The sequence below is a fragment of the Coenobita brevimanus genome, chromosome 93 (genome assembly GCF_032717465.1).
Source record: "Coenobita brevimanus isolate Jiangsu-jjx chromosome 93, ASM3271746v2, whole genome shotgun sequence".
Taxonomy (NCBI): domain Eukaryota; kingdom Metazoa; phylum Arthropoda; class Malacostraca; order Decapoda; family Coenobitidae; genus Coenobita; species Coenobita brevimanus.
Window position 1 is genome coordinate 28,041,312 of NC_137046.1, and position 16,437 is coordinate 28,057,748.

General features: G+C 43.5%; 1 protein-coding gene across 1 annotated transcript in view; it reads left to right on the forward strand.

The window, feature by feature from the left end:
- The first annotated feature begins 9,864 nt into the window (after nucleotides 1–9,864).
- The window catches only part of LOC145412389 (uncharacterized), a 98,854-nt gene continuing 92,281 nt past the window's right edge, over nucleotides 9,865–16,437 (forward strand). Inside the window, exon 1 of the mRNA XM_080282278.1 lies at nucleotides 9,865–10,264. The gene's annotated coding sequence lies outside the window, so the exon portion shown is untranslated. The remainder of the gene's footprint in view (nucleotides 10,265–16,437) is intronic.

Below are 16,437 nucleotides of genomic sequence, written 5' to 3' on the forward strand. Positions count from 1 at the left end.
TTGAGAGAGTCGGCAGGTATCATGTGTTTGCTTCCTCACCACATCATCAAGGCAGAATGATGAGACCTTTGGTTGCCGCACAGCTGGTCTTAATGAGGCCACTGCTGCTTACCACTTGCTCTGTAACTCGCCTCTCATCTCGCACTCCTCCACTCACTTCACTCCTTGGCTCACCTCATCGCCGAATTCTCAGTTCACTAGATTTCTTAGCTAACCTCTCATCTCGCAGTCGTCGGCCTGGCAGGATCTCACATTACATAGTCTGTCACTTAACCCCTTCAGTCCGGTGATGTGTTTTTGTATTCTACTCATGCTACTTCCAGACAATTTCATTTACCTTATGATAGACTTTCCGGACTGGAGGGTTTAAATACGGTCTTCCTGTTTCCCGTCACCGCAAAAGGTTTCCCCTAAGCTGAATAAAATCATGTAGATGTAACAAGAAAATACTCTAAACAATACATCAACACATTAAAAAATGTTTCCGTTCCCAGATTAGGCCAGACATAAGTATATAGTGTTGTGGTGGTGGTGAAAGTGTAGGTAGAGGCGGTGAAGTGTGGGTGCTGAAGGTGTGTGTGTGTTGTGTTCCGTTGAAAATGCAGGTATGCTGAATATGTGCACTGACAGGTGTCTTGCTTTGTGGATGAGTTGACTGGTTAAAGTACTGTATGTTGACTGTGGTGGTGTCTTGACATGCGTTGAATGTCGTAAGTGTTTAGTGTTCCGAGTTGACTCACGTTTGTTGACTCTTTGTAAATGTTTTGACATTATTACCGACTCTAAATGCGTTGATTTAAAATTGTGTCTGGTCTGTTGTCCAAATGAAGCATTTACTGAACGTAAGATTAATCATTATATCTAAATTTCATCTCTAACATCGGCTATCTCACATCATCACAAGTCCAACTTCAGCGAGCGTGAAGGAAAACGTCCATCCAACAGACTGAAGGTTTTTGGTGAATATAAATTAGAAAACAAGAATGTCCGGAGAGTTGAAGCTTGACGAATGGCGACGAAATCAAAGAACTGTAAGAATTTATATATATGCTGTATATATATATATATATATATATATATATATATATATATATATATATATATTATATTTATATAGTGTATATATATATATATATATATATATATGCATGTATATATATATATATATATATATATATATATATACTGTATATATATATATATATATATATATATATATATATATATATTATATATATATATATATATATATATATATATATATATATATATATATATATATATATATATATATATGTGTGTGTGTGTGTGTGTGTGTGTGTGTAAATCCTACATTTTTTTCTGTTAAATAACATTCGTAGAGTATATGACTTAGTTTATTGGCAGGGTCGTAAAATGCAACAGATTTAGTAATTAATCGCTTAAAAATTCTCCCTGTCTAGGTCACAGTGATGAGAGCAGTGATATCACTGTCAGCCACGCGTTGTGAGTTATGGTCAGAATATAAACAGGTCGGGACATGTAGCGAAAACTCTTGCCATCACTAGGCGAGGGTTTAATGGCGGCTGTCGTTGCCAGCTGCTCAAGCATTTTCAGCACTTGCAAAATTTGTTGTTAGTATTTTCAAGTATTTTCAGGTTTACACCAGAAGGAAGGTAGTATAGAAAATGACTTCCTCTGGCACGTGACGAGACTTTGATATGTAATTTTTGAAGGAAAGAAAAAAAAAAACTTGGAAACACCTTACCATCGTGGCAGTGGATGATGGGTGGCGGCCTGCCAGCCAGCTGTCAGTTGCCCGAATACCAAACTGAATATGAATATAGTCTCTTGTCTGACCCTTGACCTTCATTACTCTTAATTTTAATATTTGGAATGAACTTAGGCTATGTTTGAAGGAAATAGAACTACTGTATTCGTTGTTACTTGAACAATGCTGTTAGTAGCTGTAATTTCCCTGACAGCGATGTGCACAGAGGGGTTAGGAATGTGCGTCACAGGGCCCCACATAACAAGGTTCTGGGCAGTTCGGGACCACGATTGTTTAAGATATACAGAGGAAGAAGAGGTAAATTAAATATTTTTAAATTCCATACGCCAAATTACAGGTGTCCTTCATTCATAACAAGTCTGTAATAGCGCGACTTGAACTGGTGTGAGATGAAGTTTGGGTGGAGACTAGTCTGGGGATGCAAGTTCCAATGAGAAGCGGTACGAGAAATAAAGGCTTTCTGATAGGCAGAATTTCTGCTGTACTGCAGTGTGACAGTCGAGTCTTGAGCGCCACCAGAAGCCAGTGTAGCACGGGGGATGATGTGGAGGGATGGCACAATACATGCAGCTTCAGCTGAGCTTTTGCCATAAAGCATCTGTAAAATAATGCAAGGGACGCGACATTCCGTCTTACTTGTAGGGCAAACACTGTAGTTCATTTGTAATTGCTGGGTTATTAATTGCTCTTACAGCTTTGTTCTGAAATGTGTCCAGTTGTTTTAGGGCAACCTGTCCACATCCACTCCACAAGGGTCAGTAATATGCGAGCTGAGACTCCTGAGAGTGCACACGACGCTTGTAAATTACACGTAACTTCTCATCAGTGAAGATATTACAGATTCTCTTCAATAATCCAAGTTTCATTGACGTAGTTTCAGCAAATGATCAAGTATGAGAGGTACAACTTAGGGTATTGTTAAGCAAAACACAGAGAATTTTAATATTTTTAGAGATTAGAATATTGGTTGCATTAGAGGTAATGTAGGAAGCAGGCAGTATCTCTCATTTAGTAAACTAGATATATCTGGTTTCCTAGCATCAAATGAGAGTGTTATTTTGTCCCTAGTCAGTGATCTTACAGAAGTCTTGATTTATGCATATTGCTGTGCTAAGTTAGGAGATGAAGATATTAAACTTTGTGGGTAGTTAAGTGTAAAGGAACCTCGAAGTGTTGAATCATCTGCATATGAGTCGGTGAGGTTATGGGTGACAGACTTGAGATCATTAATATGAATGATTAACAGGGTTGGATCCAGGACTGGTCCTTGTGGCACACCGGCATTACTTGAGTGGAAATTGGAATATACATCATCTACCTTTACTCCTGTCTTTCTTTCGCTGAGATATGAGGAAATCAGTGGGACAAAAGATGATAGGCCATAGCAAGGGAGTCTCAATGGCAGGGAATGGTTTCTACACACTGTCGAAAGCTTTAGAAATGTCAAGGCGTGCTGCATGGGTTTCTCCATGTTGGTCAGTTGACTGGTGGATGGTATGAGAAAAGATTGAGTATATTAACAGTGTATCCGTTGTGTATCTTTTGTGGTGAAAACTATTCAGTTGTTGGATTCAAGATGTTTAACAATGTGCTTATTAAATACAATCTCAAATACTTTACCAAGAGAAGACGCGATAACTATGGGTCTGTAATCAGAGGGGTCAGAGGAAATTCCTTTATTTGGAATTGGATGGCTGTTGGCTTCATTCCAGGAATTACGGGATGAAAAATTACAGATGCGTATTTTGAAAGATTTAGCTACAACAGGAGCACGTTCTGGGGAACACGTTTTCAAAACTATGGGAGGAATTCCATCTGGACCTGGAGCTTTTGGCTGGTACATTGTCTACAATAGACTTTACGTAACATGTCTGTATCTTTAGTGGATCAGTTTCAAGAGGAACGTTCTGATTGATTTCCTCTAAGGTAGAATTTCGGGCAAACGTATATAGCACGAATGTTAGCTTTTCCACACGGATCATTTACAGTGTTTCCGTCTCAAGAGTTTAGCGGGGGAATGGGGATGACTTATTGAAGTAATTATTGAAAGAATTAAAAGTTGACCAGAATATTCTATTGTCATTGGGATCATTTAATATTTGGATATTTGGTTGTGAAGAAAGTTTGATTTGGCAAGATTCATTACTGCCTTTGCGTGGTTTCTAGCAATTTCAAAGTGATTGAGGGATTCTGTATTTTTTTTCTTTTTTTTTCTTTTTTGAGTAGGAGTTATGTACTAAATACTAATGGGACGTTCTGTTACAATTGCCGTCGAACCATTTTGAGGAGTCCAATCTTTTTGTAAATTGTTGACAGGGTACGAACAATTCCATACCAACTTGTATTTGGGTAGAACTGATGTCACTGAAGAAGAAAGATTGCTATTTAATATCAGCTGGAATATTTCAAAATCCATTCCAGTCTGCCCTATTAAAGTGTTATCTGGTCACCCTGACTGGCTCAGAATGGGCAGGTTTGGGGCAACTGACGAATGATGTTTTGATGAGATTGTGGTCGGAGGATCCAAGTGGTGACAGTACCTCTATCCTGTATTGATGCTGGTCATTTGTCTGGAATAAGTCCAAGAGAAGAGCACAATGGTAAGGGTTGTTTGGTATTCTGGTTGTTGTTTTTCTGTTTAAGTGAGATTAAACGATTCTGCAAACAGCTCTCATTCTTGATCAGTATCTTCAGTCCTGGCTGCATGCAGTAACCATCTGCAATATGGATGTTAAAATCACCCAAAACGGTAATTTCAGTAATACCGTATGGGTGAGGTTAAAGTTAGTCACCTGTGTGGATATGGAGTCTGATACGCCGGGATCTGGTGGGGCAATGGGGCAGTGATAACTATACATATATTTGCCTTTATTGAGATAATTTAGTCTGTACAGTGAGTAATCAAATTTAGTAGAAGTGAAGTTGGTGATAGCGTCAGTTGGATATTCAGATTTCAACAACAGGTGCCACCCTTGTGACGAGGGTTAGTGTGGAGATGGTAACCAGGAAAACTGTCTGGAGATATGTCAGTAGTGGGATAGACTTGGGTTTCTGGTAGGAATAGGGCTTGAGGGGATATGGAATGAAGGAAAAAGTGGACATAATTCAGCGTGGTACAAAGACCAAGGATGCTGGTAAAATGTAAGGCCGAATCCACACTTCTCCTGTGACGAGCATGTGGATGCAAAAACCGTTGTCTCCACAGACGCTTCGTGACGACCAGTAAAGCCCTGTGCCGCCAGCCTTACCCTACCGGTGATGGCAGGTCGAGGTAGCACCGTGTTTGCACATAATATTGCAGCGGCCAGTGTTAAAGGAGGGATAGAACTGAAGGTGTCAATAATGCTGCCAAGGATATTTTTTTTGGGGGGAGGGGGACCGGACATACACACACACACGAGAGAGAGAGAGAGAGAGAGAGAGAGAGAGTGTGTGTGTGTGTGTGTGTGTGTATGTGTGTGTGTGTCAAAATGAACTTCATTCGTTGGAGTTCTTTGACAATTCCAGACCGATGCCAGCAGTGCCAGCCGTATTCATGTGGGCAGAACTTGTACTGTTGATCTGAAACGTTCGTCTCCTTGAAGTAGTATGGGCCAACCTGGAAGAGGAAATCTTCCATCGCATTAGTTCCTTCTGCACTGGAGTACGCAAACTTTCCAGAGGACGTTGTTATTAGTACAGTATGTAAGGCGAGAAATCAAGATCAGATTCAAAGCCACACGTCCGGTACCACTAGGCAGTTCTGTTTTCGATGTGTTGCATTTAGTCATTAATTTTTTATCAGATAGGTTCAGTTAGCTCACGTGTACGAGTATGTAGACAAGTTGATGTTAAAAAAAAAAAGTGGTAAAATTTCGCAGTGAATGGCATCTTTGTGTGTGTATGTAAACAAGTAAGGGTCAGGGAGTCCACTAAGGCCACAACTTTCTTCACTCAAGTATTTCAGAGTCATAACCATCTTTTAGTTCGACTTCCCCACCACTCCATTACTACCACATCCCTCTGGCACTACTGCCATTGGCATTCAATTTTCATTTCACCTGATCTTATTTGATACAAGTAAGTCTTTTTATTCCAATTGTTATTTAACCCCATCCCATCCTTGAGTGGGAAAGAGAGGTCATAATGACGATGATGATATTTAGCACATAAATCAGTTCCTCCGCTGATACGCTCTTCTTCTGTCAAGACAGTTATTCGTCACCTACGGTATATATAGTACACAGTGTACACCTTATTAATTGACATGTATAGTACCTCTGGCTTGTCTTTCTGTTACAGACTTATCTTTAATATCTTCGTGTACTTTCGTTCATAATTACCGCATTTATCAACAATGATATCTCATCCTTGCACATTAACCATCCTTCTTTACTCTTACCTATAGTGGGTTTCAAAATACATTGCTTTGATACTGGCTTCCGTTTCACATTCCTTATGAGTCACTAGCGTGCGGCAGTGTTGCGTCACGCCCCACCATACTTGCCCCTTGTTGATAATCTCACGCTGTGCTGGTAAATATTCCTCACCTCACTACTGCGCGTCAACTGTTAATCATTTCTGTTGGTCTTGGCGCTGCATTTTTTTTTTTTTTTCATTTTATATATCTAATGCTAAACATTCATGAAGTGTCGCGAAATTGCTGAACATTATGTGGATAGTTTTTTCCCGCCCTACAGTATTTTTTTTTAACAAATATTTTGCTAAAGGTGGTGGCGACCATCATCCACTCACTTGATGTAGTGCTGCCTACTTCTTCCTTAGCTTTTATTCTTTTTCTGTGCCTGCCCTCCTCTCTTCCTATTTCTCCCATCTTCCCTGTCACTTTTTATTGCTTTTCTTTCCTTTACAGGTGGCATACATTGAGTGACAAGCCAAATGGTTTCCTGCAAGCCAAGAAACCATTTACAACTCTGGGTGGTAACCATATAACCAAACCATACGTGCTCCCAACGCGTCAGCAAGTGGGTTGGTGGAGGGTTAGTGCCCCTCCCTGTAAAACAAATAACTCAACGTCAAATGGCCACCATTATGGCGTCTGGCAATAGATAGATAGATAGGTAGATTTTGCTAAAGTTATAAATTCCCTCTGGGACTCACATCTCTGACTCTTATTGCCCCTTCTATGAATTACCATTTACTTCTTTTTTTTTTAGATTTCAAAATCCCTATAAACAGCTATAAACTTGTCATATACAATGATACAAGCAGAGACTTTGTCCGCTCGTCTTTACTGAAAAAGTGCACTTGAAAACTTAAAGGGAAGTGATTTACACAAGTGAACCACGTGTGATAAATCTGTGCTTGCTGGTGGTAAACAAAGGGAATGGGGAATCGTTTTGTAATTAAGGTTAATCCATCCCACGGCTTCACCAGTATTCTTTGTTGGCCGTGTTGGCAACCTTTTGAAATGCCGCTGTGTACAACCTCATAATATAGCTTTTCACCTTATTCCTTATGCCCGGCCACACTTTTCAAGATAGAGACCTCAGAGTTTACTTTAGGGTATGATTTTTTTTTTTTTTTTTTTGTAATAGTAGTAATGTAGTAAAAGTAGCAGTGGTCGTAGTAGTAGTAGTAGTAGTACAGATGTTGCAGGTGGGTTCACTGGTCGTGAAGAGTAAAATCGATTTCCTTTACTCTGCTAAATCGAGCAGGTCCGAGTTACCCTTCCTGATCTTCTGTATATCCATGTACCGTCCTTCTTTGGTCTTGAATTTACCAACACTCTTCGATGCCATTCTCGGACTCGTAAGTGGAGTTAAATCATACATGAGAAGCCACAGCGCCTGTTGACAAACAGAAGGAAAGGTAAGGACAGACACTTAATTGGTCCTTTAAACCTAAAGAAACCTTCTGTTTGGTGTATGGATAAAATTATATTCCTTTTGAATAAAGTTCCGTTAGGATCATAGTGAGATACCCAGCGAGAGAGGTCTGGTACCCATTAACAGCCATAACCAGGCTTCATTGGCTTTGACTTGGCGGACATTTTCGTCCTTTTTCAGTATACATCGTGTAGCCCTGTAGCAGAATGACAGATATATGGCCCTGCATACCTAACATAACACTTTTTCGTGACTAGCTCCATAGTCTAGTGTTCATATCATATTAACAGCTCAACAGTCAAGAATGGAGGGGTGGCAGTTTCTCGGCAAGTAAAGCGAACATAATATAGGGTGTATTTTTGCAGGACCCTCAGGTGACATGACAGGTTTACCTTCCCTCCTTTCCTTGTTCTTCCTGACAAAATATATGTTGGCTGCAACAGGAAATTCATCCCAAGCCTGTTTGTGAATCGGGGTCCAGAAATCTAAGGAGTGTATGCACAGCCACACATGGGCCATCCTAACTGTTCAGATCAAAGCGAAAGCATGCACTATCTACTGTTCGAGTCAGTGGCGACGATGATATAGGGGTGAGAACGAACGTAATAACCCCCATGCCAAAACTGTGGATGCTGCTCGGCCCCACGGTGAAGGTGGAGGGCGACGCGGCTACCTGAGATGCCCAAGTTGTGCCCGAAGGTCATATTCTAAACTAAGCCGCTTTGGACGTGTCGTGACATCTCTTCCTCAGTTTTCTGCACATTGCAACTCAATGTTCAAGAAACCTCCTACGCCACCTGGAATATAGTCTCAAGTTGCAACTTAATAAAACTGCAACTTCACAGTGAGAGCTGTAAAACAGCCGTTGATTTTGCTGACCTTTATGGCCTAGGGCTGTGAACTAGCAACCATGCCCGATTCCATTTTATTATCAAAATATATATCAAAGTACACAATTAGTTGCATACAGTGTACCTCAGAGGCTACATGGATAGAGTTGCACTCGGCATAAACAGGAAAACACTGACGTAAGCCCTACAGTATTCTTGTCCCCAGTATCCCATCAGAGAAAGTGGGAAAGATTGTAAAGGACGCGAGAGATTAGCCATTAAGTCGTAGATTGTAAGACTGGCAGACACGATGATATTTGTGCAGTAGTTAATTACTGACTTGGAGGCAAAGAAAAGTGAATAAAAAGTGTGCGACATCCTGAGACGTTGACACCTTGACTTTGTAAGAAATGTGATGCTTTAACCATAAAAATATCCATTTAAGTGAGAGAGAGAGAGAGAGAGAGGATAGACACATGATTTTTTGCAGCTGCGTAAGTTGTACAAGAACAAGATATTCGTGTGCATAGGTAACTTATAAAAAATCAAAGTTTTGAATAGCGAATACTATACTCAGAATCTGATTAAAAAAAAAAAATAGGCAATACTAAAACTGGTGTTCGTGAAGCCAGTCATGGACAAACGAGTAACAGGGTGTGGTGATAGTATCATCATATTACACACTGTTCACACACACTGTGCTCACAGAATTGTCCACACGTACTGTCTACCCACACCGCCCACGCACAGTCACGCCACATTATCCACACATACTCTCTACCCTCACCGTCCTCACACACTCCCACCCCACACTTCACGCGTGTACTGCCACACCACACTTCACGCTACAGCCACCCCCACGTTGCCCATCTGCTTCCACGTATTACCCCCTCTCCTTTTATACGCCTCATTTCATTTCGATATGTGTCAGTCTAGCTGCCTGGTAACTGTGAAGGAGATATTGTTGGTTGATCGTGTTGGGAGCCAGAGCACATTCCTATCAGCACACACACATGCACGCCAACAGCCTTCAAAACCTCACAGTATATGCGCCTCAGCACCTACTGCCCTGCTTCCCTCCACCGCTTGTTTACTTTCACGTCTGTAGTCATAGTTCTCTGTGTTTATTTTTGTTATCGTCACCCATGTATCTGATTGTCCCTGCTTTTTGTTGTGTTTGTCTCGTCACTCTGCCATGGTGTTTCCCCCTCGAGCATTAGTGTGACGGGCGATCGTTAACACAGGGTAATGTCACTCGCCTTGCCAGCCAGGCTTCTTGACCCGAGGGGAGTGTCAGGTGCAACAATTTAGCAAACTTATTATATCCTCTCCAGGCCGAGAACACGTCAGTACATCAAGGAGCGGCGCGCGTATAAAGCCCGGAGGTCGGCCGACACGTTGGCATTAGTCTATACAGCGCGGTAGAGGGCGGACGTGAGCCAGGGGTCCGCACGGTTCATTGAACTTATTGTTGTTTTTTTCCATGGGAAGTACGCATTTATAACGAAGTGGTAAACCTGGTGTGGAGTGCTTGCACAGTTCTAGCGTAGAAAGTGACAAGTGTACAGTGTCGTGGTTGTTAACTGAAGAAGTAATAAAACTGGAAAGCACGAAGCAAGTGACAGTGGGGGTTGTTAAGTGAGGACCATGCAGGGCGGGGACGGCGCCCAGGCAGGAGTACCATCGGGCGGCACACCAGCACCAACGCCAGCGGCGGTGGCGACGGCGACGGCGGGATTACCACACGTGACAGCAGCGGTGGGCATGGACTGATGATGATGCTGATGGCGATGGCAGACAGGCACCCCGTCATCCTACCTTGGTGGCTTGCTTGGGTAGGACACTACATCAGGACCTCTACATTACATGCATTACTGCTCTCTGCCATCTCACACTTCACCTTACCTGCAGGTCATAATCCCTTAGTTTCATTCAATGGGTATCGTAGAACTGCTGCTGCTTCAAAGTAATGCTGATTTCAGCAAAAAATTTAACTCACTGGTGTGCATTTTGGTGTCACTGTTATCCGCCGTCATATTGCATAAATTGGCTTATTTCTCTCGGTAGATTAAAGCTTTGTGACCAACTTATTTATAACATGAGTTAGACTTCAATTGGATTTATTAACACTACCCAAGGCATCTCAGTGCACCGGGCTTATTTGTACGATGGGTGGTTGTTATGTAGCCCGCGCGGTTTTATCCACGTAGGAGCGATATGCTAGTGTTGGGGGGGGGGGGGTTGAGGAGGAGTCCCGCACACATGGTAGGGTGTGAGGAGAGCCAGGGTGAGGGTGCGTGGTGTGGTGAGGCAGGAGGCAGAATGCGTGGTAAGGCAGGAGGAGGGTACATGATGAGGCAGAGGAGGGGAGGGGAAGAGCGATATGGGGGGTTGAGGGGTAGGGGGAGGGCAACACACATGCCTGTCTCAGCTGCACCAAGACTGGCTGTGGCGGCGATGTGTTCACTCCCCCGCACCCTCTTGGGTACTCCCACACACCTCCACATCGCCATCTATTGACTTCCCGCCGCTGCACACATCGCTGTTTCAGCCACATCTGGTCATATGTACTTGGCATTGGAGGTCGGATGGACAAGGCAAGGCTGAGAGTGAAGCCCCGTGTGAATTCTTGTATTGGTGTTCCCACAGTTTGTAAACAGTCATGTCTTCCCACACGGCTGTAATGATATAATGTCTCCCCCCCTCACCCCCGCTGGCACTGCACCTGCCTTGTCTCTTGCGTCATCCCATTACATGTCAGCAGGGCGAAAGGAAGGGTGGCAGGGGAAGGCAAGGTTGACATTAGCCAAACGGTGTCATATGTCTCACAGCCATACGGTAGTAACAACTGGTTCTCTCGTTAATATCAAGATTTCATCGCAGTGTCTCCACGCCGTGTTTGTGCTTCTGTACATGCTTACAGTGGGAATAGTCCTAGGCTATTTGTGTGACGTACGGTACCGCAGGATATGTTAAAATGCGGTGTCAACATGCAGCTGAAATTACTGCTACAAGTAGTTTAATAACGTGCATCGACCATCAGTGCTGCGTGATGCAACTAGGTCGTCCATCCTTTGAAAGTTTCGACTCAAGCCAGACGGCATGAATGGTGAATAATGTATGAGGTAAGGACAATTCTACCACCTGCCTCCAACTTAACACACACACAGAACCTCTCTCGGAGCCTTAATTTCACACTCGGCCAATCTGTTATTCCATTCTGTTGCTGTTGCGACAGGGAATTAGACCAAAGACTGAATCAGCAGTGAGGATTGTGGCATAAAGGAATAGCTAACTTCCATAAATGGCATACAATTAGAATGAAGGCAGCTAAAAGGAGAGAGGGAAAACACAACAGCTGTTGACAAGTTTAAACACTGCTTTCCCCGCTGGGAGGGAGTATCGTGTTATTATCGAGTAGCTTTCGAGCGGAGAGACCTTGACTGGTATCTGCCGGCGTGGTTACTGGGCATTGGGTTGCAGGGGTGTCTGTACTGGTGGTGGGGTGTATAGTGTGGTGGCGTTGGGTGATTTGAGACGGGGTGAGGGAGGGATGGGATGAGGGGGGTATAGAGGAGTGTTGTGTGGTGGGATGGGAAGCAGGGGACGTGTAGAGGCTGGGATGAGAGCGGGGGCTGTGGTGGGGTGTGTTAGGGTTGGGTTGGGTGCTGGGGCTGTGGTGGGGTGTGTTAGGGTTGGGTTGGGTGCTGGGGCTGTGGTGGGGTGTGTTAGGGTTGGGTTGGGTGCTGGGGCTGTGGTGGGGTGTGTTAGGGTTGGGTTGGGTGCAGGGGCTGTGGTGGGGTGTGTTAGGGTTGGGTTGGGTGCAGAAGCTGTGGTGGGGTGTGTTAGGGTTGGGTTGGGTGCAGGGGCTGTGGTGGGGTGTGTTAGGGTTGGGTTGGGTGCAGAAGCTGTGGTGGGGTGTGTTAGGGTTGGGTTGGGTGCAGGGGCTGTGGTGGGGTGTGTTAGGGTTGGGTTGGGTTGGATGCTGGGGCTGTGGTGGGGTGTGTTAAGGCTGGGTTGGGTGCGGGAGCTGTGGTGGGGTGTGTTAGGGTTGGGTTGGGTGCAGGGGCTGTGGTGGGGTGTGTTAGGGTTGGGTTGCTTGCAGGGGCTGTGGTGGGGTGTGTTAGGGTTGGGTTGGGTGTACCGGCAGTGTTGGGGTATGCATGGATTAGGTTGGGTTCGTTAGGGTGGTAGAGATGACAAACATGCAGAAAGGTGTTACAGGAGCTCGTGGTTTGAAGAACTGTGCAAAGGAGAGGCGAACGCGAGTAGAATCCGAGAGTAGAGAGTTGGCGAGGATGTCATGGGTAATACCGAGGTGTGTGTGTGTGTGTGTGTGTGTGTGTGTGTGTGTGTGTGTGTGTGTGTGTGTGTGTGTGTGTGCGCGCGGTGGGGGGCGACGTCACCCAGGAGAGGCAGGTGTGGTGGCGAGAGGTTACTATGTTGCCGGGTGAGGTGGCCCTACTGTTTGGTCACTGATGAACATGCCACCACCGACAGGAAATGTCCTCTGATCAATAAAGAAAAACATAATTGTGTGAGAGAGCACAGACACTGCTTGGTTAGGGTTAAATGCAGGGGTGTGTTATTTATATGTATTCTGCTGAGAGAGAGAGAGAGAGAGAGAGAGAGAGAGAGGGAGAGCACCTTGTTTGATACGGATAAATACAAGAGTGTGTTATTCAGTATTGTTCTGTGTCATTGTGGACATGGAGGTACTGGGGTAGCATCTTGGAAAAGTATGGTAGGGTGAAAATACTGACATAAGGAAAGTCTGTTGCGGCGAGATACAGCCACAAAAGCCACCTGGGTTGTTAATTATTTTTGTACTCGCACTCTGTATCAGCGGGGGGACAGGAAGTAGGGGTAGCAGTCCCGAGAAGTGGTGTGGCAGAAAATTAGTGGCGAGTGATTACCAGCTGACAGTTACAAAAATGATGATTACTGTTGTCAGTATATTATTTTTTTCTAAAAAGGAAATAGAATCTAATAAATCGGAATGTGAGAGAGATCTAGATGTCTTGGTTAGTAAAGACCTTATACCAAGGCAACAGTATATTAATGCGGAAAATAAAACATAGGGAGGGCCCTGGGATTTATTACGTGATGCGTGAACAGTGAAACATCAAAAGTAATACTGTAACTTTATCTAGCTTTAGTAAGGCCACATTTCGACTATGCCTTGCAATTTTGTTGTCCGTACTATTGAATGAATATAACTTAGAAAATATACAGAGAAGAATGACAAAAATGGTACAAGATATTCAAAACCTCTCATATAAAAAGTTACTGAAAAAAAAAAAAATCTGCACTCACTAGAAAGACGTAGAGTAAGAGGGGACTTGAGGTGTTAAATGTGGATGAAAGGAATAAATAAATGAGATATTAACAAGGTATTAAAAGTCAGCATATAGGGTAGAAGTCGAACTAATGGTTTTAAACTAGTTAAATTTTGTTCTAGTAAAGTAGAAACTGGTTTGCCAATAGACTAGTGGACGACTAGACTAAACTACCTAGTGATGTAGTTGCTGCCCGTAGCACTGAGTTTCACGCATGGGATAGGTAACCACATGACAAGTCAGGGTTGAACATAAAAGATTACCTAGTTTCATTTGTTTTACTTTTCAAGGTTGCACTACGATAGTCTCTTTTGTGCTTTCGCGCTTTCCAATAAAATTACCACGGCACTTTTCCTATGCTAGGTGATGTTCCTTCTCACTTTTTCCTGGCAGTGTTGGATGGAAAGTTTGGTGGAAGGGTTAGAACCTTCTTTGCAATCCTTGTCTCTTTCTAATAGTTTGGTCATACTCGTGGTAACTGCAGTAGGCCATTTGGCCTACTGCAGTATCCCCTCTTATGGTATATTTAAAAGACGGGTAGATGGGGGCCCCTAACATCCACTCTCTGTAGTGCCACCTTCAGGTTATTCTGGAGAATTCCCAGCCATGTGGTTTCCTGTAACCCAGGAAACCATCAATACGTTGGGTGGAAACTACAAAACCAACAAATGAAAATCTGGTGGTGTAGTGGTTTAAGGTGCTCCAACCGGATTTGACTCATCAGGGTCTGGCACCTTTAGTTCAGCGACGTCATTTTGTAGTTTGTTTTTGCACCCTTAGGATGAACTGACTGTTCTAGAGAGGGAAGTGGGCGAGAACACTTTCAACAGGTGATGGGGAGTGGTAGAGCATAGCACCAGTTTTTTTTTTTTTTCCCTGAATAAAGCAACAGTGGATCTACACACATTGTTGGAAAGCTTATAAAAAGTAATAAGTCTGACTTAAGTGACTTTTCGGAGAAATCACCGCTGTATAGCAGAAAATATAATGCCCTAAAAGCGCAGAGAACCAAAGCTTTATTTTTGTTTTTTTGTTTGGGGGGGAGTAACTTTAATCTACAGCGGATCTACACACGTTGTTTGAAAGCCTGTAAAAAAGTAATAGGTATTGCTTGAGTGGATTTTCTCAAAATTTTCTACCATACTGTAGATAGAAGCCAAGAAGCGCCATCTGTAATACCAAAACTATTTATATCAGAAACCTGTCGCCTAAGGCTAGCTGACCTCGCACATCGGAAAACCTATGAAAAATTAATAGTTGGTACTTCAGTGGCTTTTCTCAAAATTCGCCTCCATATTGAAAAAAAAATCAAAAAGTGCCACAATGTTTGTCATATTCTACTGCGCTGTAGTGAGACAAAGTGGCACAAAATGAAATAATCGGCAACTTGCTCTTTTACAGTCACAGGAAACGCCATAGTGGCTCAGTTGTAGTCCTTTGCCACGTATGTATCTTCTTTTTTTTGTCGAGAATTCTCTTTTGTACAAAAAAAAACAAACCTATCATTCGAAAGATCATAACATTCTGCCTTTAAAGTACTGGCCGTGAGCAAAGTTTCGATCCACATGACTGTATCTACGTGATGTTTTTCTTGAGTCACCACACAGTAAAGTGATCGATGTCTCATCTTTCCTCTTTGTTTTTAGATTCATAACAGAACAAAATTTAGCAAGCCAGTGATCAGTGGTGTTTAACAGTAATAAAGTTTGGAAGTGAAGGCGGCCAAATATGAAAACATTAGCAGGCATTGTAAACGCGGTAGTAGTAGTAGTTGTTCCCTAGGCAGTCTGGCTGAACAGCCCCGAGTCCCTTAGGAAGGCCATGGCCGAGACCGGGCTTTCCCACAGAGCTCTCAAAGAGTGTATGTTGTGTTGTTGGCGTAGGTGATTGTGTGCAATGCAGTCTTCCATAATGTGCTTAATAGTATGGGGTGCTGTGTTGCATCCTGGACAGGCATCAGCGACGGAGTCATCCAGCCTCTTCTGGTAGCTTAAGAGGGCTGGATGGTGCCCACATCTCAGCCTGGCCAGGTGGACCCTGTCCTCACGAGGAAGATAGGATTCAGAAGGGTGGATGTCAGGAGGCCGTGCATGCAGCTGTGTGTTGTCTTTAAGTGACTGAATGGAGCAGCGAGTGATCTGAGTGTGGATATGCTTCTGGAAGCTGGTCTGAGGTGGGCGAGGGGGGAGAGATGACAGTATTTGTGTATGGTATCGTGTGCTGGGTGTTGTTTTTTATGTTCCTTGGTGTGGTGGATGTAAACGCGGTTGTGAATTTCCCCTTCAAAATGGGAACCGAGATAAACGAGAAAGGGTGACCAACACAGAAGAAGCGTCACCAAGTTCTCTGTGCCGACGAGAATGAGGGTCGGAATAATTCCTTTGATTACCAGGAGGAATGAGAGAAATGGAACTTGTGTATTCTCTTTTCCTTGTCCTTCCTGCAGACACAGAATAGTTCATGATGGTTTTAGCTCTTGTAGACTAGAACTTGCTTTTGCCGGAGGAACGGGAAACTTGGGAAAGCTACAACTTCCCTGTCTTCCCTGCAAACACACCACACAGTTACGAGAGGCATTGATTATACAGTACTCTCTCTCTCTCTCTCTCTCTCTCTCTCTCTCTCTCTCTCTCTCTCTCTCTCTCTCTCTCTCTCTCTCTCTCTCTCTC